Source organism: Alligator mississippiensis, chromosome 4 (assembly GCF_030867095.1).
Source record: "Alligator mississippiensis isolate rAllMis1 chromosome 4, rAllMis1, whole genome shotgun sequence".
NCBI classification, from domain to species: domain Eukaryota; kingdom Metazoa; phylum Chordata; order Crocodylia; family Alligatoridae; genus Alligator; species Alligator mississippiensis.
Genome location: NC_081827.1, coordinates 210854303 through 210878880, shown reverse-complemented (window position 1 = coordinate 210878880; position 24578 = coordinate 210854303). Strand labels below are relative to the sequence as shown.

Sequence of the window (24578 nt, the reverse complement as noted above, 5' to 3'; positions counted from 1 at the left end):
TACATGGAAAGGCAGACAAATAGTCTTGCTATGGCTTTCAAGTAAAGCATATGTCACAATTATATTTACATCAAAATCTTGTGGTCTCAAAATAAAAAGTAGTGGAACATATTTATAGCATATGCTATTGTAATGACGTGTAGCAAAACTCCATTTGGATCACAGTGAAACAGAAGGTCCCAATTGTTACAATACTTTTACTATTAGATTTTTTAAGCTGAGTTTCGAATCACTGTTGATGCTATAGGACATTTGTAGATGTTTTAAAAACACCGCTTCAATTTAGGGCAAAGTAAACCCCCGTGCCATGTACACCAATATCCTTACCTGCCTCTCTGGTAGCGGGGAGGGGAGAGCGAGCTGCCAGCAGGCCAAGCAGTCTCTGAGCTGTGGAGGGGGGGCTTGTGCTTCCCTCTGTGGCAGTGGCACCCCCCCACCAGGCAGCACCCGCCTGCAGGCACCCAGCTCGGGTGGTCCCAGGGGTCACTGCAGCTGCGAAGGAAAGCACCGGGCTCCGGCACAGGTCAGACAGGCAGGCTCCAGGGAAGAAAAAAAATATCAGGCTTGTTTCTTTTTTTTTTTTTCCTTCAGTACAGCCTGCCTTCCTGGGCTGATGCTAGGCTGCCTGCTGGGGCTGTCTGCACAGCTCCTGAGCCACATGGAGCCCTCCATGGCTGTAGGGTAGCAAACTAAAATTCCTCGGAAGTATTTTAGTTTGCTGTGCCCCAAAGTCATTTAAGGCACATTACATCGCCAAATTTGCTACTGCAGCTGGAATTCATAGATTCATAGATGTTTGGGTCAGAAGGGACCTTAGCAGATCATGGAGTCTGACGCCCTGCCCTGGGCAAGAAAGAGCACTGGAGTCAGATGACCCCAGCCAGGTGTATATCTAGCCTCCTCTTAAAGACCCCCAAGGTAGGGGAGAGCACCACCTCCCTTGGAAGCCCATTCCAGATTTTGGCAACCCTTACTGTAAAGTAGTTCTTCCTGATGTCTAACTTAAATCTGCTCTGCGTCACTTTGTGGCTATTGTTCCTAGTTACCCCAAGGGGTGTCCTGGTGAACAGAGCATCTCTTGTTCCTTGCTCTCCCCCACCACCAATGAATTTGTAGGCAGCCACAAGATCCTCTCTCAGCCTTCTCTTGCAGATGCTGAAGAGATCCAGGGCCCTCAATCTCTCCTTGTAGGGCTTTGCCTGCAGGCCCCTAACCGTATGAGTGGCCTTCCTCTGAACCTTCTCAAGGTTGTCCACATCCCTCTTGAAGTGTGGCGCCCAAAACTGAACACAGTACTCCAACTGCGGCCTTACTCATGCCGCATAAAGGAGAAGTATCACCTCCTTGGATTTGTTTATCACGCACCTGTTAATGCATGTTAAAGTGCTGTTAGTTTTACTGATCACTTCATCACATTGATGACTCATGTTCATCTTGGAGTCAACAGTGACTCCAAAATCCCTCTCTGCTGCTGTGCTGCTGAGAACATCCTCCCCCAGCCTGTAAGCATGTTGGCAATTCCTTCTCCCTAGGTGCAGCACCTTGCATTTGTGCTTATTGAACTGCATCCTATTCTGTTCCACCCACTTTTCCAACCTGCCCAGATCTGCCTGGATTCATTCCCTACCTTCTGGGGTGTTAACTTTACCCCATAATTTGGTATCATCTGTGAATTTGGACAGAGTGCTTTCCATGCCCTCATCCAAGTCACTGATGAAGACATTGAACAGCACCAGTCCAAGGACCAAGCCTTGTGGGACTCCACTGCCCACATCTTTCCAGGTCAATACCAACCCATCCACCACCACTCTCTGAGTGCGACCTCTAAGCCAATTTGCCACCCACCTGACCATGTAATCATCTACGTCACAGTCACTCAGTTTATCTATAAGATAACGCACAATATGCCGCTGAATTTGCAAACTCGTGCAAACAGCAACATCATTAAAGAAGTGCAAAAGGGCATTTAACCCACTTTAATGTATCATCTACGAACGCCCATAGCTATTAACTTTTTAAAGATAGACTTGCTTCATTTAGACATTTATGTGACTGTAGCTTATGAGGGAGATAATTTGTTATCTTTTGACATACTGAATGTGTTTTAATTCTGATTAACATAACCATGATAATTTTGGTGGGAAAGAGAGGCTATATAAATTAAATAATGTAATAATATGCACCATTGTTGTTGTTTTAGAAGTGCGAAGACTACAGTTCCAGTTATAGCAAACCACTAAATTTATAGTGGTTATTTTCAGTCAAAAATCCATGTTTTTCAATGCATACAGATATTAAAAACCACCTTGGTGAATATTTTTTGGAAACTATTTAACATTTTAGGCACATTTAACTTAAATAAATGTAATGGATATTGTTGAAATTATATGTTAGCAGCAGCACTTAAGCATTTCCATTCTGTATCTCAGTGAAACTATAGTTTTCAACTAATCTGCCACAATACTTGCTCAGACCCAGAAAGGAAAACAGACACTCTCAGAAATGGTACTCTCATAGTCTAAGGAACATTTCTTTGCTTCATCAAGCACATCTGACACAGGTGGCCATGCTCTGCTGCCATTATAACTTTGTCAAGTGCTACTGGGGTGCTCTCCATCCATAAATCCCCATCTTTAGTTATGCAATAGTAACACTGCTGGCTGCCAACTTGAGAAAAATAATCATAGGCACAGAACACCACTGAGGTGCATGCTATTTGCCTTCCTCTCTCAATTCCTAAATTAAGTTTACAATTATGGACAGTGGTAGATATGATTGGATTATACAGTAAGCACAAGATTTACAATCCTATCCTTAACAAATCTCAGCAATGAAAAAACATTCTCTGATCTACCAGCCATCTACCAATCCCCCATTCCCAGTCAGTCTCCTTCTTCCACACCATTTACCCAGCAGCCTCTCTCTCTTCCCTCCAGCAAATCTCCTTGTCACCTCCATTTTATGGCAGATTCTTATCTTTGTAGAGCCCACATGTTTGTGTTTTTAAGGCAGAGTAAAAGGCAGCAGGGGTCTTCTCCCAAGTTGATGTTCTTGGTGGGTATTCAGATGGAGAGGTCTTATCTTCTTCCCATGAGCAAGAGACGTTCCCCCCCCCCCCGCCTTCTCCTCTTTGAAACTGGACTGCTCCCACTAGGTTCAACATAGGGCTTCCAAATGGCTGGGCATGTTGCTCCATACACAAACAACCTAATATGTTTTTCTCCCCCAAGATCGAGAGAGAGAGAGAGAGAGAAGACAGGCTCCTATTAACTGTTTTTCCTGCACAAATGATGACCAGTTGCATAAAACAAATGCTCTCCTATAGTGAGTAGCCCTGGGACCTAGTCAAGGCCAGCCTCAAGGTAATTGCCATACTTGTTCCCAGGATGTCCATGTACATTTATGCCAGAACACAGATCATATTGCCAAAGGATACCAGAACTTATAAATGTTCCCTGAACTTGAGCATGCCCCTGACTGCAGATGCACTTCAGAGATTTCTGATCCTAGACCATCAAATCAACAATATAGCTCATTTGACATACTTCCACTTAAATCACTCAGAATTACTCTGAATTTCCAGACCAGTCCAGCACACATATGAGAATGAATGTTGGGAAACTGCAGCTAATCTACATTTCAGGTAGAGGATTCAAGCCTTTCCTCAAGAAACTGAGGAACAATAATTTGAAGACAATACAAGGGAAGGAAGGAAGGACTTTGACTTTTTAAACTACTTTAATTCAGGGGTTCAGGGATACAAAAAGGTTGGCCGCTTACAAAGCAAAAAAACAAACAAATTACTATCAAACCGAGAACACCATGTCATTGCATTCAGCACATCACACCGTGACAGACACCTTCACTACATTTCACGTCGTGTCTTACATGCTAGTTATGTGGTCAGAGTGCTGGCCACACGGTCATAACTATAAATAAACAATTTGTACCCTGCTCTATCCAGTCATACATGTGACAACACCTTCGACTTCCCATACAAAGAGAAAGCAAAAAAGCAGCCTGGTGAGGGCTCAGAACGCGGCACAAGCTGGAAGTCGCAGTTCAACACCGAGCCAGTCCGGTCGCCCAGACCGGTCATGACATCAGAGCGTGTATTTGAGATGGCTGTCCTCCACATGGCACAGCGCTCCCTCAAGGGCCCAACGTGTCTCAAAGGCTGGCACTGCCCACCAGAGCACAGCGTACTCAAACTCCAGTGAGAGGCGTGCCTGCACCAGGAGGCGGAAAAGCCGCAGGGCATCCTCTGAGCCAGTCCTGGCAAGCCGGTTTCAGCGGCTCTTGAGGACAGCCATCTTGGCCTGACCCAGTAAAAAGTTGGCCAGGCAGACGGGGCCCTTCTCAGCCGCCCAGTATGGGTAGGAGCACACGTAGGTGGTCTCTGAGAAGCTCCTGCCTAGCACCTGCAGCAGTGGCTCAAGGGTGACAAAGAGCGGCTGCAGGCAGGGACAGTCGAGGAAGGCATGAAAGAGGGTCTCCTCAACACCCCCTGGGCAGAAGTGACAGGCCGTCTAGGCGGCTGGGTCAAAGTGGGATGCAGACATGCACAGCGGCAACTGATCGGCAAGACCTTGTCGGCAAGACTCTCCTGGAAAACACACAGGAGACAGGGACCGAGAAGAGGCCAGAAAGTCTTGTAGAACTCAGCAGGTAACGGGGCTTTGCCGGAGGCGAGGCCAGCTGAGGTCAGCTCCGCCAGAGACAATTCCTGTTCAAGCTCGCTGGCCTCCAGGGCACAAAGGCATGGCAGACCCGCATGGAGTTCCCGCATGGACTCAGGACAGGATGGCTCAGCTGCAAACAGGTCATGATAGAAGGCAACGGCATGCTCACATACTTCACCCGGGTCAGTGATTACCTGGCCCTCAGGGGTCTTAAGGTGATCTAAGACTTTGCTCGCTGCCCGCTGTCGCTCCAGGTCGAAGAAGGAGTGGGTTGGGGCATCTGTTTCGGCCAGCTCTTGGCAGCGGGCGTGGATCCTCGCTTCACGGGCCGCACTCTCCGTCAAGTCACACAGGCACTTCCTACAGAACCGGAGGCTCTCGCACAGCACCGCATCACTGCTGGCAGCCAGAAGGGCAGCCTCGAGCTCTACCACATCTTCCTCCAGCTCTCTGATACGGCGGCGCAGTTCATTGGTGGCCAGCTGCGTGTACTGCTGGCAAAAAGCCCAGATCTGTACCTTGCCACATCCCACCATAACTTCCAGGAGGAGTAATTCAGTCTTGTGGCCTCCCACCTCTGCCAAAAGTTGGCAAAGCAGTCCCAGAAGTAAGAGTCTTGAAGTAGGTTGACGTTGAAGCACCAATAGAGTGCTCACACGCAGGTTCTCCCCGGCAGGCTCAATTCACAGCATGCCATTCCATGATCTGACAGGCCTGAGGGAATGATGTGGCCGCTGTGTAGGAGTGGCAGATGGTGCCTGGTGACATAAATGTGGTCAAGGAGGGCCATAGCGAGACCGTCAGCACTCATCCTGGCCCAGGTGTACTGGCGTGCGTCAGGGTGCAGGGCGCGCCAGACATCAATGAGGCCTGCAGTCTCCAAGACGGACTGCAGCTTGCGGGCTGAGGGGAGGTGAGGCTCAGGCCCCGTACAGTCAAGTGGGGTAGCAGCAGTACAATTAAAGTCCCCACCTACAAGGAGCAGGTCATCATTCTCACCAGCATCATGCAAAAGGGCGGCCAAGGTCTCAAAGAAAGTGACCTTCTCCTGGCCATCAGCAGGTGGTGTTGTGCTAGGGTGACCTGGACAGTCAGCAGGCGTCCAGGGACAATCTCCCGTGCTACCACCGTGTCATGTTGTAGTTGTGACAATAGAAAAGTCACAACTCCAGCGCTAAGGTTGGTGCTGTGACTCAAAAACAACTGGCCTTGCCAGGCAGCATGCCAAGCCAACTGATTGAGCCTGTCAGAATGCGTCTCCTGGAGGAAGGCAACAGCCAGCCGCTTCTGGTGCAGGAGCTCCAGGACGGCCTCCCATTTCACCGGATCTCGACAACCGTTGATGTTAAAAGTACCAATGGTTGTGACTGCCATAGATGTGGATATGGGAGAGGAAGAGTGAGGTAAGGTGTAAATAGAAGAGCGAGCCCCCGAGAGCAGAGCAAAAAGCAGAGACAGGTAAAAAAAAAATGCCCATCATGCCCTACTCTACTCCAGGGACCCCGCCAGGCCCCATTCATCTCTCACCCGCTGTGCGAGTTTCTCCAGACAATAAGCCATCTGCCGAGTGCCTAGATCTTGTTGCATAAGTTTGGCCACAGCTCTGGCAGCCTTGATAAAAACTTTAGGATCTGCGCACCATTGGGTGATGCACCCCGCTATGTTCTTCTGTCCCTTAGTCTGTTTAAAAAATGTCAGGATCCCCCCATAGTTGGGACTGACCCCAGGGGGGGCGGGGGGGGGGTCTGCCAAGACGGGCTGCACATTTTCGACAGACGTACGGCAAGGCTGCACCCTAGTTGGGAGCTCAGCTTCTACACCCTCAATATCTAAACCCATCAACCTCCTCTGATGTTCCAGGTCAAGGTCTGGCTCTCAAAGAGCAATCCCCACCTTCTTGGAGGAAGAGAGGCCATCCTGCTCTCGAGGTTGCTTGTGACACTCAGAAAGCTGGATCTCCATCTTGCTAGCCTCCTCATCTAATTCAGTAGCTTGGGGTGTGACCAAGAGGTCAGCAGACTCCTCTGCTGCCCCCTGGGTCAGATCTCCAGAAGAGAGACATTGTGTGTAGGTCTTACTGCCACCCACCTCCGGAAGCTGGGAGACAGGTGAGGGGTCAGTGACCCCCACCTTCTCCTCCCCCACCTCCAAGCTGCTGTCATCCCCAGTCAACAGGGTCATTGACATGACAGCCGGAGCGGGGCCAGGCTCTCCAGCAGGGGCCCCCGCAGCACTAGCTGAGGAAGGTCTCAGTGGGGATTGGGAGTCCTGAGTGGTCCCTTTCACTTTCTTCTCTTTGTTCTTCTTCTTCTTTGTGACAGATGGCCCACCGTTCATAGAGGATGGGTCAAACTGCTTCTGGCCTGCCTCCCCAGGGCCATCCACCCCAAGCAAGGTCGTGGTGGAGGGCAACTGGGAGGAGGCCTGAACCCCATCATCCAATAGGGCCTTGGTGCCACAATTGCTGACCACCCCAGCCACTTCAGTCGGGATGGTCAGGGCAGGCAGGGGGGAAGTGGAGGCATCAGCCTCTCCACCTTGTGGCATCTCCATACTGGTGGGGGTGGGCACTGTAGGTGGAATGAGTGGTGGGGAGGGTTGGGGCCTAGTCCCAGCCCCTCCGCTGGACGGCACTCTCACACCAGAGACTCCAGCCCCCTCAGAAGGAACAGGGGTAGAAGGAGGTTGGGAAAAGCTCCCGGCCTCAATGGGTGGGGCCTGCGTCCCAGAAGTGGATGCGCCATCCGTTGGTGCCGCTGTAGTCGCCGATGTTCTGGCTGATCTCCCCCACGGGCATTGGGCTGCTAGGTGGGAAGAGCTCCCACACTGAAAACACGTGGTCTCCCCAAAGGAAAAATAGATCACAAACCTCCGCCCATTGAACATGAGGCTCAAGGACTGAGGCAGAGACCATGGGCCCTCCCTGAGAAGCATGAAAACCTGCCTTCAAAAAAATAGGATGTGCCTCAGTTTGGGGTTCTTACTTCCTATTGTTAATCAGCAAAAGGGACTCATAAGAACCCCATGGGGCTCGAGTTCCTTGGCCAGCTCCCGATTGGTCACATGCAGGGGCATGTCACCACCCTCACTGCTGGAGTGTCCAGGGGGGTGACAAAATAATGCGTGCCCGCAATGTCCAGGCCCTCTGCGCACACCCTGTTAACTAGGGTGGGATCGCTGAGGTAAATCTTTGGGACTGTGTTAACATGACCTGCGTAATGTATGTTACGCTGTCCCGGAAGACTAGCAAGGGCATCAACGCAGACCTCGACCCTCATGTAGGGAGGGGTGTGAACCCTCAAGCCATGGGTAATGGGGAGGTTCTGAGAGGCATCCTCATGCCAGCTGCTGGGTGTAGGAGCAGCCATTCCTGCTAGGACCGGGTTAATTTGAAGTTATAACTAAGCAAAAGAAAGCAAAAGAAAACAAAAAATGTTATACTAAGTAAAAAGATAAGTGTCTGGGAAAGCGGTCACAAAATTCTAGATGGGAGGGGGAAAGGAGTGGAGGAAAAAAAATGGCGGGGGGGTTGAAAACAGCGAAAATAATAGAAAACTAAGGGGGGGGAAGAAGGGGTAATTAAGAGCACCCCTCAGAAGGCAAGCTAATGGAAAAGATAACTCCCCACAACGAGCAAACAGAAAAGAAAGAAAGACAGACTTTTTTTTTTTTTTTTTTTTTTTTTTTTACTTTTAACAACTTTATTTCACAAAAGATCAGGTACAGAAAGCAAAAAACCATCAAACCACACCAAAGAGAAACCATTCCAGGACATTCAGAACATCACACCGTGACAAACACCTTCGCAGTAATACACATCATGTCTAACATGCTATATATAGCCCTTGAGAAACGAACAATTCCACCCTTTCCTGTCCCATAGTACACGTACAAAAACCTTCAACTTCTCACCCTGAGAAAATAAACAACAGCAGCCTGGTGAGGGCCCCGGGCATGGCACAAGCCGGAAGCCACAGTCCGCCACCGCGCCCGCCCAGTCGCCCAGACCGGTCATGACATCAGAGCACATATTTGAAATGGCCGTCCTCCACGTGGCACAGCGCTCCCTCAAGGGCCCAGAGTGCCTCAAAGGTGGGCACCCCCCACCGGAGCACAGCGTGCTCAAACTCCAGCGAGAGGCGCACCCGCGCTAGGAGGCCCAAGAGCCGCGGGGCATCGTCTGAGCCGGTGCCGGCAAGCCGGTTACGGCGGCTCTTGAGGACGGCCATCTTGGCCTGGCCCAGCAAGAAGTTGGCCAGGCAGATGGCGCCCCGCTTGGCCACCCGGTATGGGTAGGAGCATACGTAGGTGGTCTCTAAGAGGCTCCTGCCCAGCGCCCGCAGCAGCGGCTCAAGGGTGGCAAAGAGCGGCTGCAGGCGGGGACAGTCCAGGAAAGCGTGAAAGAGATCCTCCTCCATGCCCCCAGGGCAGAAGGGGCAGGCCGTCGAAGCAGCTGGGTCAAAGTGGGACGCAAACATGCCAGTGACTAGGATGCCATGCAGCAACCGCCACTGCAAGTCACCAGTCTTCTTGGTGGTCGGCGGCTTATACAATGTGCGCCATGCCGGGGGGGTGGGGAAGCCGGTGGCCCCAGGCGCCGTCGCCACGGTGTAATCGGGGCGGCCCACCAGCACCTGAGCATGGCGGACACAAACCACCCAGGCATACAAGCTTCTACGCGATAGAGAAGCAAAGGGACAACCCGTGTCACTATCGGGAGGCACGGGGAGCCGCAACAGAGTGCCTGGCCCACTGGCCAACTCCGCGGCCACAGCCGGGGTGACCGGCAGCGAAAGGAAAGCCTTGCTCGCGGCATCCGTGGCCCATGGGATCTGGTGCGCCTGGAGATGTTCGTCCAAGGCGGCCACCACCACCGGCGGGAGGGCGGCGCGGATGTCACGCAGGAGATGACCCATGGTGAGGACAGAGCGCGCGCCCAGCCGTGCGGCCAGCGCCTCGGGCGAGAGCCAGGCTGACCGAGCGGGGTCCAGGAGATGGTGCAGGCGGAGGACACGTGCCTGGATGAGGGTGGCTGTGAGGCTGCCAGGCTCGGCACGGAGCCCCACAGGGCTGAGTTGTGCACCAGAGGCTCCCTCAGCAGCTGCGGGAAACACAGTGTCCGGGCTCGAGGCTGGAGGCGGCCTGCCAGGCTTGTACCACGCTGCAATAAAAGGCCGGAAGCACCGCCCAGTTCAGGAGCGTGGATGTCAACAAAAAGAGCTCCCAGTCAAAGCCAAGGGCGCCGACCCTCTGCAGGAACTGGCACGCCAGTTGTTGCCATGGCAGCTGCTCCTCGCTGTAAAGCAGTTGCTGAAGGACCTGCAGGCGGAAGGCCGCCACCCTGCTCGCCAGGTCAACCAGACCCTGGCCCCCCCCGGCGACAGGCAGGTGAAGGACGGCTCGTGGGAGCCAGTGGCGCCCTTCCCAGAAGAAGTCTACCAGGTTGCACTGGAGTCTCTCCAGTAGATCCGGTGGGGGGGTCGAGCACGGCGCACCAGTGCCACAAGGTCGCTGCCGCCACGTTGTTGATGACAAGGACGCGCCTCTGGTAGGAAAGGCTGGGCAGGTGCCAGCGCCACTGCTGCAGGCGGGCCTCCACCCCCTCCTCGAGGTCATCCCAGTTGCGTGCCATGAAGGTCAGTGGCCCCAGGAACACGCCCAAGATCTTGAGGCCCTTGCAGCGCCATGTGAGCCCCCCCGGCAAGTCCGGGGGGGGCGTGCCAGTCCATGCGCCAAGCAGCAAAGTATTGCTCTTGGCCCAGTTGATGCGGGCGGAGGAGGCGTGCTCATAGGCACGCTGGCAATCTGCCAGGGCCCGCACATCTTCCTGAGTGTTGAGGAAGACGGTGACATCATCCGCATATGCCGACAGCCGGAGAGGAGGCCTAGCGGACGGGCCCATGGCCAACGGCAGGGCCACACCACTCAGGCAGTGTCGCAGCGTGTGCAGCAGCGGCTTGATGGCCAGGACGTAGAGCATGCCCAACAGCGAACACCCTTGACGAATGCCCCTGCATGCGGGGAATGGAGCGCAAAGCACCCCGTTCACCTTGAGCAGGCTGGAAATGTCTTGGTACAAGACCCGGAGGGCCCTGGTGAAGAGGGGCCCAAAACCAAAGGCCTCCAGAATTCGGAAGAGATAGGCGTGGCCCACCCGGTCAAAGGCCTTCTCCTGGTCTAGAGAGATGAGGCCGATGTCGAGGCTGAAGAGCTCGCTAGCCGTGAGAAGGTCACGCAGCAGGAACAGGTTGTCATGAATGGTCCTGCCCTGCACGCAGTAGCTCTGCTCGGGCCCGGTGAGAGAGGCCATGACTGTGTGGAGACGGGTGGCCAGCGCTTTGGCCAGGATCTTATAGTCCACGCACAGCAGGGAGACCGGCCGCCAGTTCTTCGTGTAGCCCAGGTCTCCCTTCTTGGGCAGCAGGGTCAGCACTGCTCGGAGGCAGCTGATCGGCAAGACCTTGTCAGCGAGGCTCTCCTGGAAAACGCGCAGGAGGCTGGGGCCGAGGAGAGGCCAGAAGGTCTTGTAAAACTCAGCAGGCAACCCATTGAGGCCCGGAGCTTTGCCGGAGGTGAGGGCGGCCGTGGCGGCCGCCAGCTCTTCCAGGGACAAGTTCCGCTCAAGCTCTCCGGCCTCCAAGGCATTGAGACGTGGTAGGCCCTCATGGAGTTCCCGTGTGGCCTCGGGGCATGACGGCTCGACCGCAAACAGGTCACGATAGAAGGCGATGGCACGTTCGCGTATTTCGCCGGGCTCTGTAATTACCCGGCCTTCAGGAGTCTTGAGATGGTCCAAGAATTTGCTCGCTGCCCTCCGCCGCTCCAGGTTGAAAAAGAAGCGGGTCAGGGCGTCAGTTTCCAGCAGCTCCTGGCAACGGGCGCGGATCCTCGCGTCGCAGGCCATGCTCTCCGCCAAGTCGTGCAGACATTTCCTGCGGAACCGGAGGCTCTCGCTCAGTGCTGCATCGCTGCCAGCGGCCAGCAGAGCAGCCTCGAGCTCCGCCACGTCCTCCTCCAACTCCCGGATATGTCGGCACGTCTCGTTCGCGGCCAGCTGGGTGTACTGCTGGCAAAAGGCTCGGACCTGTACCTTGCCCACGTCCCACCACAGCTTCCAGGAGGAGTGGCTCGATCTCACAGCCTCCCACCTCCTCCAAAAGTGGGCAAAGCAGTCCCGGAAATAGGAGTCCTGAAGCAGGCTGACGTTGAAACACCAATAAGGTGCCCGTGCACAGGCTCTCCCCGGCAGGCTCAGTTCACCGAAGGCTAGGCCATGATCTGACAGACCCAAGGGAGTGATGCAGCTGCTGCGCAGGAGTGGCAGGTGGTGTCTGGTGACAAAGGCGGTCGAGGCGAGCCATGGTGACACCACCGGCACCCATCCTGGCCCAGGTGTACTGGCGCGCATCAGGATGCAGGGCTCGCCAGACGTCCACGAGGTCTGCCCCCTCCAGGGCAGATTGCAGCTTGCGAGCAGAGGGCAGATGGGGCTCAGGCCCTGTGCGGTTGAGGCGCGGGGCAGTGGTGCAGTTGAAATCCCCACCGAGGAGGAGCAGGTCATCATCCTCACCAGCGTCGCACAGGAGAGCAGCCAAGGTCTCAAAGAAAACGACCCTCTCCTGGCCATCGGAGGGCGCGTAGACGTTGACGAGCAGCAGGCGGTGTTGTGCGAAGGTGACACGGACTGTCAGCAGGCGGCCAGGGACAACCTCCTGCGGCACCGCCACATCAAGCTGCAGCTGCGGTGATAAGAGAGTCGCGACCCCAGCACTAAGGTTGGTGCCATGGCTCAGGAACACCTGTCCTCACCAGGCAGCCCGCCAGGCTGCTTGGTTGAATCTGTCAGAGTGTGTCTCTTGAAGGAAGGCGACGGCCAGCCTCTTCTGTCGCAGGAGCTCCAGGACGGCCTCGCGCTTCACCGAGTCTCAACAGCCGTTGATGTTGAAGGTGCCAATGGTTGTGGCTGCCATGGATGTGGGTGTGGGAGGGGAAGAGCAAAGCAAAATACGGGTGGAAGAGCGAGCACCCAAGAGCAGAGCAAGGCAGTACAGACAGGTCAAAGAAGACCTACTGTGCCCTACTCTAGTCGAGGGACCCGCCCAGGTCCCACTCAACTCTCACCCTCTGGGCAAGCTTCTCCAAACGGTAGGCCATCTGGCGTGTGCCCAGATCCTGCTGCATGAGCTTGGCAGCTGCCCTGGCAGCCTTAACAAACACTTTGGGGTGTGCGTACCACTGAGTGATGCGTCCCACTACGTTCTTCTGCCCCTTAGTTAACCTCAACAAGGACAGGAGTCCCCCATAGTCAGGAGGGACCCAGGGGGGCTCCGCCAGCTTGGGGTGGATGTTGCCTAAGGAAGAGCGGGGAGTCCGCACCCCCAGCGGGAGCTCGCCAGCAACTGCAGCGTCGAAACCCTCGATGTCTAGGCACATCAGCCGCCTCTCGTTGTCCGAGTCAAGGACCGGCTCCACAAGGGCATTCCCTGTCTTCTTGGGGGAGGAGAGGCCATCCCGCTCACGACGCCTCTTGCGAGACTCAGTGAGCTGGACCTCCATCTCGCCAACTTCTCCATCTGATCAGCCAGGCTGGGGCATGACTAAGGGGGTAGCAGACTCTCCCACCACCCCCGAGGCCAGGCCACCAGAAGAGAGGCATTCACCACCATCCCCGCCGCCACCCGACTCCGGAGGCTGGGGGACAGGCGAGGGGAGAGGGACCCCTGAAGCCCCCTCCCCCTCCGCCAAGTCTGCCCTGCCAATGGCTACATCCAACGGGGTGGGTGGTATGGCAGCCAGAGTGGGGCCAGGCTCTCTAGTCGGGGGTCCCTCGGCACTGGCCGAGGAGGGTCCTGACAGGGATGAGGCGTCCTGAGAGGCCCCCCTCATCTTCCTCTCTTTGTCCTCCTTCTTCTTCTTCTTGGTGGTAATGGGCAGCTGCCCCTGTGCTGGGGATGGGCCAGACTGCCCCACCCCCCCACCCGGTGGGGCTCCCACAACGAGGGCAGGGGGCGCCACAGATGGGGGAGATGGCGGTGGGGCCTGGGTAGTAGCTCCAGCCTCTCCACTGGACGATGGTTTCACACCAGAGCCCCCAGTCCCCTGAGATGGAAAAGGGGTGGAAGGAGGCTGGGAGGAAGAGCTCCCTGCCTCCCTGGGCCTGCCGCGTGCCCCAGAAGTCGACGCGCCGTCTCTTGGCGCTGCCACAGGTGGCGATGGTCCGGCCACCTTGCCCTGAGGGCACTGAGCAGCCAGGTGGGAGGAGCCACCGCACTTGAAACACGTAGTCTCTCCCACAGACAAATAAATAATAAACCTCTGACCCTCGAGCGTAAGGCTCAGGGAGCGAGGTAGAGACTGGGGGCCCTCCTTGAGGAGCATAAAGACCTGCCTCCAAAAAGACAGGATGTGCTTCCGCTGAGGGTCCTTGCTTCCCAACGGCAGCCGGCGAAAAGGACTCGTAGGAACTCCATAAGCCTCGAGTCCCCTGGCCAGCTCCCGATCAGAAACGTGTGGTGGAATGTTAGAGATCACCACCCTCACTGCCTGAGTCTCTAGGGGCGTGACAGGGTAGTGGATGCCCGCAATGTCTAGGCCCTCAGCACACACCCTGTCAACCAAGGCAGGCGTGCTCAAATAAATCATCGGGACCGTGTTCACACTACCCTCATAGCGGATGGTACGCCATCCCAGGAGTGCAGCCAGACCCTCCATGCAAACCTCGAGCCCCACATGGAGAGGGGTATGAACCCTCAGGCCATGCATCAGCGGGAGGTCCCGAGAGACATCCTCATGCCAACTGCCAGGTTTAGGAGCAGCCATCCTCACTAGGACAAGGTTAAACTGCAAAGCAAAAAAACTAAGGGAACGAAAAGAAAACTTAAACACAGGAGCTCAAGGCCAAGATCCCGGGAATGCAGCCAAAACAGAAAGTGAAGATAAGCCACTGAAAAGGAGGGAGGGATTTGGGGGATGAAAAAAAAGCATGGATAGAGGAAAATAAGAGGGGGGGAAGAAAAATGCACCCCTCAAGCGGCAAATGATAAGAGACCTCCCCACAAAGGGGGAGGAGGGTGGAGGGGAAAAAAAGCGGCTGGGGAAGGAGGGGGGGGGGTTAAAACAGCGAAAAGAAAAAAGAAAAGGAAAACTAAGGGGTGAAGGGGGGATGGAGGGTTAATTAAGAGCACCTCTGGAAGGCAGGCTAATGGAAAAGGTAACTCCCCGCAACAAGCAGACAAAAGAGAGAGAGAAAGAAAGGGAAAGAGACAGTAAAAGAGAAGGCTGCAAGAAGCGTCTCACAGACAAAGAAACCAGAAGCAGAGGGGGAGGGAAGAGAGAGGAGAGAAAAGTGGGGGAAAAAGCTGCAAAAAAAAGCAAGAAAAGAGTCAGAAAGCGAAATAAACAGAGGCTAGAGACCTTTAGAGGTGGGAGTGAAGAAAGAAAAGAGATAGGAAGCCGGGGAGTCTTACGCTCGGGATCGCCCCACGCAGCTCCAAGCAAGCCTGGTCCAAAGCGGAAGGAAGGAAGGAAGGAAGGAAGGAAGGAAGGAAGGAAGGAAGGAAGGAAGGAAGGAAGGAAGGAAGGAAGGACAGAGGGAGGGGAAACAGTCAAAAGGGCAAACAGTGTGAAAACCCTAACAAAGCCTTGATCATATCAAAAATTATCATCTTCATCCTCTCTTCACATCTAGCCATGCGTTACTGGATCATGAGTGAGCAGGACAATTCCAAGCTTATGTTGACCCTATTCTTGATTTCAGTTCAGCTCAGTTTTAAAGCACTGTATGTAAATGGACAATCAGCTGGTTTAGCCATTCACAGCCATACAGGCTGCTGCTCTGCTCACACACCCAGCATCAGACATCCCTCCCCCAACACTTCCAACACTCCTCTCCTTTGTTACTTTGCATCCCACTGAGCTGCTCAGCTAACCAGTTCCAACTTGCCACATGTTCTGGATTCACTGGCCTGATATGAAGTAATTTGAAATGTTAGCAGCTCTGCTAATTGTCTTAACTGCTGCTGTCACCACATGATACAGAATAGCAGTTTGAGGGAAGGCACAGGGGGATGAGTAGCTAACTCTGTAGACACAAAAATGGACCAGCAATACCAGACATATTTTGCCACTAACTATGCTGTTAAAGACCCACTTTACTTTGTTATTGTTGTTGTTGCAAATGTCTATAATTTTGAGATCCCTATAGCAGTACCTTATTTCAAGGTAAGGTCTATTGTGGCAGGAAGTTGCCATGACATTCGCAGGATACTCACATATTAATAAAATAAAAATATGTGAAGTTCCTCACTTGGCCATTTCAGATTGTGTTATTCTTATGTGCCTGCAGAAGAAAACAGCACAAATCAAGTAAAATCTGGTTTCAGTATCTATCTATTTCAATACCGGTGAGGGAAAAATTCAGAGTGATGGTGGAAAAAGAAGGGAAAGGAAACCAACACTCCAACATAAAGACTGACCAAACTGAACTGCAACTCATTGGTTACCCCCTAACTGGGTTTGAGATATTCAGGAAAGTGGTTTCCATCATGCACCACTCCTCAAAGAGGGCATGGCTGTGAGAAATCCCTAGCTGTATGAATAGTTGTGGATCAGATTAAATCAAATAATTTGTTTTTTCCACAGCAGAGCTGTCATTTAGAAAGTTAAGAGCTATGGGGGACAGCAGGGAGCAGGTCTAAATGGGCATGTGCCTCCACCAACTCTCACAGGTGTCAGCTTTTCTGAATAACACTACAATATGAAGAGGAAAGAAAGATTTTGATTTATTTCATTGGCACTGGGAACATACCTACTCTCACAGTTACTTGGATGCTTTATGTTCTTGTTTATATCTGTTCCTGTCACAGCTGTTCCTCTTAAGTCTTTTGTAAGACAAGCCCATGTTTGTTCATGAATACCAGGAGTAATACCAGCTTTTTAAAAATAATAAAGTTCCATAATAAAATGAAGGGATGCTGTCATCTAATTTTACACCCTATATTTAACAGTTTTTAAACTAAAGAAAACTCTCTCCGAATTGACATTTCATGAACTTTTCTTCTACTTTAAACATGACCATGCTAAAGCATAAGTGATACTGGCTATAAAAGTGATGCTGTCTATAGACACCATAAGTAACATAACTAATTTTGATGTCTTTGATCAACATTTACTTAGGAGTTTGCTTGAGTAAGAACCAAAAAAAAAGTAAGGATACCGAAACTTGACCCATTATTCAACTAATACAAACAGTTAACATACCTCCCTGTACAATCAGGGAGCCCCTGACTTTAAAAGCCCCAAATCTAGATTTAAAATGGCTGATCTAGGTTTTGTCATTAGAAAAAATTACAAAAAACAGTTGATGAAATTTAAGGCTCCAATAAATTTTCCTATTGTACCTTAGATTAGGTGATTTGGTTCCAATTCAATATAAACACAAATATCAATATATACACAAATATCATTGAAAGCAAGGAGGCTTAAATACAAGTTTAAAGTGAGAATGTGCTTCAGGTGTTTGCTAAAATGGATGGACTGTTGAATGGAGGCTTAAATGTCTCTGGCTGGTAGACATTCTGGCACTCCCAGGTAAGGAAAGTGTGTCAAACTGCTGAATAGGTCAACAAAGCACAGCAGTGTATTCACATTCTGAAATTAACTCCATCACCCTGTTTTCATTCTGATTAAACAATGAAGTGGGAAAAACAAAGAACCAAAATAAATAAGGAAAGTAAAATTAATCATTTTTAATTTTCTCTAATCAGAGAAGCATGAGAATATTGCTTTTTAAATGATATGTGTCTTAACAACATTCTTCTAAAATCATTTATAGTAGAATGCTAATAGGTTCAAACCTGCCAGTCAGTTTGGTGACATAAATGTATTACCAGGTCAAGAGCTGGATATAACCAAGGTTGGTACGATGAAAACCTTGTCACCTGGCATTCTGATTCTCCTTACTGAGAGCAGTGATGTCAATCTCCCCAGTAATTCATCCTTTAACTTTGTGTAAGGACAAAAAGGCAGGTGATTGTCTCGAGGTCAGTCACAACATCAACCCGCCCACCTGTCTAGGGCAGTCTGCTCACCTGACTTTCTCACCACACCTTTGTTGTAACGAAAAAGTTGTTTCTAGGTGAGAGGCTGCCCTTTTAATGCCCTAATACCCAGGGTGTATTACATAGCTCCAAAATTTCCTTTACTGTGTCCCATGCCTTGCAGGTGTTACACTGCTATTGTCAACTCTGTGCGCCCCTCTGGCACCAGGCCCTCCAGCCCCTATATCTCTGCTCCCCTCTGGCATCAGACTCTCTGGTGCCTGTCTCCCTGAGCTTCTCTCTGGCATCTTCTGGCTCTACCCAAATCGTACGCCCCCTTCTCTAGGCACTAATGAGGGCTCCACCTCCCCTACATCCTCTTCCCAAACCACTGGGTAAGTAGCAACACAAACACAGGCACCCAGGTTACAACACAACTCCCACAATGAAGGAGGCAAAACTTACATCCCTAGAACAACACATCTCTTAGCTCTGGGTACCTTGGGGCTTCTGGAGCCTTACTGTTCTTGTAGGCAGCACGAGGTCTCAGGAAGCTCTCTTGTGAAAAAGCTCCTTTCCTTGGCAGTTGCCAGAGAGAGTGCCCTGCTGGCTCCAGCCCCGAGCTTATATGTCCCCGGGGCCCTGCTTCCTTTTAGTCATCTGTCTGCAGGTGCTGGCCAATTACCCCATTAGGCTATTGCTCAGGCAACCAGCAGCTGTGGAGCTCTGCCTCACCTGCAAGGTACACTGGCCAGGCTGATTCTGCCCTTAAAGGAGCAGGCACATCTTAGTTTCCTGCTACAGGCACTTCTACTAAATTTAAAACCTCTATGTTTCTGACTTGAATTTTTGTGTAAGAGAGGCAAATGATAAATGATAAATTTATTACAACATACAATGAAATCCAGGTAACTGAAGAGGGAAAACAAGTGCTGAAATATGTATCAGTATTATATAATGTGCTATTTTATTGTTGAGTAAATCAGTTAAAACTGAAATTAATGTACATGTATATATAACATGTTATAATCTATTTAAAACAAAGAAGCAGGAAGTACTAACATGCCATTGCTTACTGCCATAGCTAGCAAAGGCATTAGCCAGATGTTGAAACTTAAATGCATCAAACAACAGTGATCATTATAGCCTTCAATCACCCCATTTAGAATTTACAATAAGCTAAGCAGAAAGCCATTATTTCCACCTTCAGCATAAAGTTTTCCTCAGGCTGCAAATGGAGTCCTGCAATGGACTGATGCACCATCTGTTCCAACTTTAGATCCCTTTTCTGTGGAACTTCCAGCAATGGGAGCAAGTCATTGATGAGACCCAAGAATATAGGGATATCATTAGTTACTATCTTAGGAAGATTAAAATCCCTGAGGGCTCTCATCAAAACCTTAAAAAAAAAGACTGACACTATAATTAAATGAAATAATAACAAACCATAATATAAGGCATAAAATTAACAAACATTATGAATTAATCATACTTAGACAATTACAACCCATATGGCTAGTTAAATTCAATCTGCTACCTGTAGTGACATAGACTGGATACTGTATATTCAATACCAGCGCATTTTTCCCAAGATATAATTACTTAATTTTGTGAATGAGAAAATTACATGTAAAAGCCAATATTTTCATGGCGTATTCTTCTCTTCAGTGCTCCAGGTTAGATCAAATGCATGGCTGCCTGTCAAATTTTGTGACATATTTAATCCTTTTCCATGGCATCAATGCTACCTTTAGACATGCATAAATATTCCCTTCACATTTACTCACACTAAGATTCATATGAGATGGATGGAGAGGCACTGTTCATATCAAATCTGCATTAGGTTCAAACAAGGCTGTGGCCTCAGTAGCGTCTTAATTTTGCAGATTGTACTCCTTCAGGCTTTGGTTCCAGTTAATGCCATAAATTAATTAAGACAACGGTTCTCCTAGGATTTCCATCATCTGAAGCCATTTCCAAACTGGATCCTGAAACTGACCCCTTTCCAGTTTTGTCTCCAATCTGATTTGGGATGTGAGGATCTCATTCCTTCTTCCACATCCTCAGGTTTTTTGGACTAGAGGTTCTGGTTCATGCTGCTCCCTGGAAGAAACAGCATTCCTTGTCCCATGTTATTGTCATCTCTACATACCATAATAACAAATTCCTAATAAAGAGTCAAGTCAGCTTCTTACCAAGGAATTCCAGATTAACGATCTTTCACTCTCCAAGTCTTCAAGTTCAAATTGTTCTCCTAGCCATTTAAATGAAAGACAGGCAAATAATTGGACAGAATATCTGCACCACTGATTGAATGTTTGGTTTTTGTCTCCTCCCTGACCAGAATCTGAACCAGAATGTGCTATGGTTCCCCAAAAAAAACAACCCAAAAAACCCCAGCCCGCCAAAACTATAAACCATAAACTACATGCATTCACCATGATGAATATGACCTGCCACCTGGCGGGGCCCTTACAGCTATCCCAAAAGTCTTCTAATTCAACAGAGGAGAAAGTGGCCAGAACATGCTCTAGACCCTGACACACTTACAAGTTTTCAAAGATAGCCTGCATGCCAGAGGATGGTTGGGACAGCTCTCCCACCAACCAAAGATGTCCTGAGACCAGGGTGATGGAAAACAAAAATGGAGAAGGGAGACTAGGGTTGCTTATTGCTGGTTTAACCTTGGGTAATTTTTAACCTGCACTAAAAAAGGTTTTTAAATTCTATTTTAAAAAGACATTATAACTATACAGACACACAGATATAGATATATATAGATATATAGATATATATATATAAAAACAAGTAGTATCACATAAACTCTTTATTTTGCATATTTAATGAAAGTGACAAAAATTGTTTAAAATAAGGAACATGTGGTATCATAAGCATTTTGGCAATTAATACATCAAGAACTATTCAATCAGTCACAAAACACTGCAAGGACTTAAATGAGGATATGTTCATCTTTTTTAAGTGAACAGATTCAAATACAATGAACACTAACTGCCATGCTGCCTCCATCATTTACAAAATATTTATTTCTCTTTGGAATCCATATGCCCATCTTAATTATTCCAGGCATATAATACCAACTACATCATATAATTCAACAGAGGACAAAAGCAAGCATTTCCTTTATGAAAAGTACATGACCTGAATATATTTAAAAGTTTCACTGTGCTGTCATAAGCAAGCCAATCTACACACAATTGGAGCTTTCTGACTACCTAACATAAAACTATGCTACCCCTGGATATTATGACAAGTAATATACATGTTTGTTTCCCTTATTTAAGGTATAAATGCCATTTTAGAATATGCAATTTTAGAATAATGCCATTTTAGAATATGGTATTATTTAAGGTATAAATGCTATTTTAGAAATGGCATTCCAGCCAGTGCATTTCAGGGTGATTACAAATGCACATCTTGAACGGTTAAAAATCAGTCAGTTTTCAGCCTCATGTTTTATAACACCATCTGAGGAGTGTTACACTCACCATGAAATCCCACGCTTGTCATGTCTTATTGCTTAATTAAAATAATGTAATCAAAAACCTCAGAGAACAAATGTTGACTGAAAAGATTATGCTAATCGTATATGTATCTAGTGTTCACATATTACTCTACACAGGACAAGATGTCTAATGTGTTAATAAAATGAAACACATCCAACTATCTTGCCAGATGCTATTTTTATCTCAACATTTACATACATTTGTCATGAAGGGAATATACTCTGAGTAAAGGTAATAAATACTGTTATGATTAAACATGTTTGACACAGTGCTCTTACCCATCTATTAGACAACTCTACATGCACTGGAAGCATGAACTTGTAAACTTTCACAGTCCACTAAGCAAGAAAAATAACTCTTCTGTTACTTGAGTTTGGAAAAGGAGTGAATAGAGGTTGCATACTTGTAGGAGGAAGAAAAAGGAAAAGAATACAAGTGGCCAATCCAAAGCTAGATCCAGTAAGTGTTCAATAGGTCACACCCCATAACTGGAGTGCCAAATTCTCATGTGCCACAAGCATGTACAGCTCTAGCAGTTTCTTATTTTGGCTCTTAATTTCTGGGCACAAAATCCTCCATCAGGACTGCACCAAATTTGATCTACTATTTTTTAATACTGTGCCTCTCAGGACTGAGAAAGTCCTATGCGGCATAGCCAACTGACTAGATTCTTCCTCCGCAGCTAATCCATATTCTAGGATAACAGGATCATGAAGCAAGAAAGCCCCTGAACAGTAACAGAGATATGCCTGACTCTGTAAAAGGAGGGGCTCAGTTTAAATGCACCTGACCTGCAAAGATTGAGATAGGATTAAGAAAAAGGGGTGTTGATGGAGGAGCAGAGAAGCAGGCAAGGAGAGGGGTGGAAGAAGTGGTGTCATTTGTCCCTCCTAGAAAAGCCAGATAAACCTATGTAATTATGCGCCCCAGTCTATGCTTTCTTAAAAGGACAGGCTTTTAAGCAGACTCCTTTCCTCTCCTCTCTGAATGCATTGCAAAGAGATAATCAAGACCTGAGCTCATACAAGAGTATATAATAATGACTTGCCTGCTTTCTCTCCTACTGCTGCTGATATTTAAGTACAATGCCAAGAGTATTTTTCACACTTCTGCTACTGAATATGCTGGAAATCCTCTATAGTCAATTACTAATGGGTAATGTCCTGCCCTCCAACTTCTTCGGTACACTCCTTAATGACTGTATAAAAGTTCAGACTTATCCTCCAGCACCTGTTTGGAGAGTAGTTCACGACAGTCTGTAGAGACACACAAACTTTCTGACAATCGTCCTGGCACCACAAGTCCTTCTGCCACCAACATTATTTCACAGATAAGTTCGAAGTCTGGAATCACCATTGCACATGGCCTGTCCAGTGGGTAAAATATATGTGACAGGCTGTCTACACTGCTGATGCTAACAATAAGCATCTGTAAGTTGAAGTAATGAATCAATAAAAAGTAGCATTAAGAGAGTAACTACAGTGCCAAGAATATTTTAAAATAATATATATTCTAGGACTTTTCTGGGGTTTTTTAAAAAAACAATGTTATATAAAAATGGTTAACAATAACAATGAAAAAGGTCTAAATAAAGAAAATCCCACTAGAACTTTGTAAATAATTGAAAATATTCTTATCTGATAATAAAAGACCACAAACCATATTTGAATTTGATAAACACAAGAAATCAATTTTATACCAAGTCAGTTCCAAAGATATAACATATATACCTCTTAGGAATAATAATACAAGTGATAAAAACATACCAAAATCCAAATTGGTGCATATTGAGTCAGCAAATTCTAGGACTGAATATCTCTTGATACTTTCAGACAAAAATTCTTTAATAATTCTATAAGAATTTAACTCCCGTGTCACAGTAAACATAATATAACATTTTTAGTATTTTTTATGGTTTTAGTATTTAACAGCATGGGGTTTCTCTAGGAGAAAACAGGAAAAAGCCACTGGAATATATTATCCAGAGATTTATTAGACAATCCAAATACTTGAGATATCCACAGAGAATGATACAACACAGACTTTTTTAAAGTGGTAATTAAATAAAGTATTTCCTTCCTTCCATATATCCCAAGCAAACCCAGAATTCTAACATTAATAACCTCTGCATGGCTTTTTGAGAATCTCTGTTTTCTGATGTAGTAGAGCATTAAGGTAAATAATGACACTTGTTCATGTTTTAGCTTTCAATTTTTCTGTGTCAGTTCCTAAATCTTCTTTCTAGTTTCACTGATTTGCTTTTATATTCGTGGAAGCTTTCCTTAAAGAGCTGTATAGTGCCACTAATTTAATTAAAAGGAAGAAAATACTTTATACTTACCAAAAAGAGCTTTAAGATTTTTTGGAAGTTCTGCTCTTCCTGCATATTTTGGATTGAGTGTTATGAAAATCCCAAACATTGTTTTCAATTCAATGGTTTCAACTAAAAAATTAAACCTATGGAAACAAGTTATTGTGCCGTAAAATGATAACAACTTTTTTACTTTAAAGAATACTTTGTTTCTGATCTACCTTTCTTGTTGTGCCAAAGAGCAACCTGGATGGTTTGAGCCACTACAGAAAGCATATCCACAGAAATGTGATTGAATTCATCAAAGCACCCCCACACTCCCGGTACCAACCTTTGTGGATATTATCAATTGACTAATGAAAAAGAAAAGGAAAAATATAGTTGCTGTCAACTGGCCTCAGAATACTGAGCAAGTACTTAGTAGAAAGTTTTAAGTATAATTAGTTTGCTTTAGTCTTAAAAACAGGTCATTTTAAATAATTTAATAGGTGCCATCATATGCTGCATGGCTAACTCTGTCCCCAGAAATACTTATATTGTGCCTTTTGAGACTGGCACAAGAAGAGATGTTTTAAGAGCCATTTTCAATTAGCTGTGAGGAGCTAACAGCTAAGCAGCTAGAACAGTTCAGGATCTCTACCAGCTCACAAAAACAGGACTCGGCTACCTCACATTTCGAATGTAATAGCCTGTGGAAAAATTGGGGAAGAACTCTGGCTTCAGGAGGCAGAAATCTTTACACAGCTTCTCCACAGGCAATGAGGGAGAATCCAGTGCCACGTTCCATCTGTAGGGGCAGCATAATCCCTAAGACTATGGGGCTCCCTTTTGCTTCCTTTAGGCTAGGTACAGACATTCAAAAAGTCTGAGGCACAATTGATGAAACCTACATGGGTTTCTGTTAAGTGATGTAGGTTAGATCAGAAGCAAACATAATGGAAGTCTATCCTTTCATGGGGCAGGGAGAAAAAAAGGTGGGGGTATGCAGGCTGCCTGGCACTCCTACATACTTCCCAGCAGGCTC

At 48.4% G+C, this 24578-nt stretch overlaps 1 pseudogene; it reads right to left on the bottom strand.

Moving 5' to 3' along the window:
- The window catches only part of LOC102577168 (dynein beta chain, ciliary-like), a 264557-nt pseudogene that overhangs the window by 189359 nt on the left and 50620 nt on the right, over nt 1-24578 (bottom strand).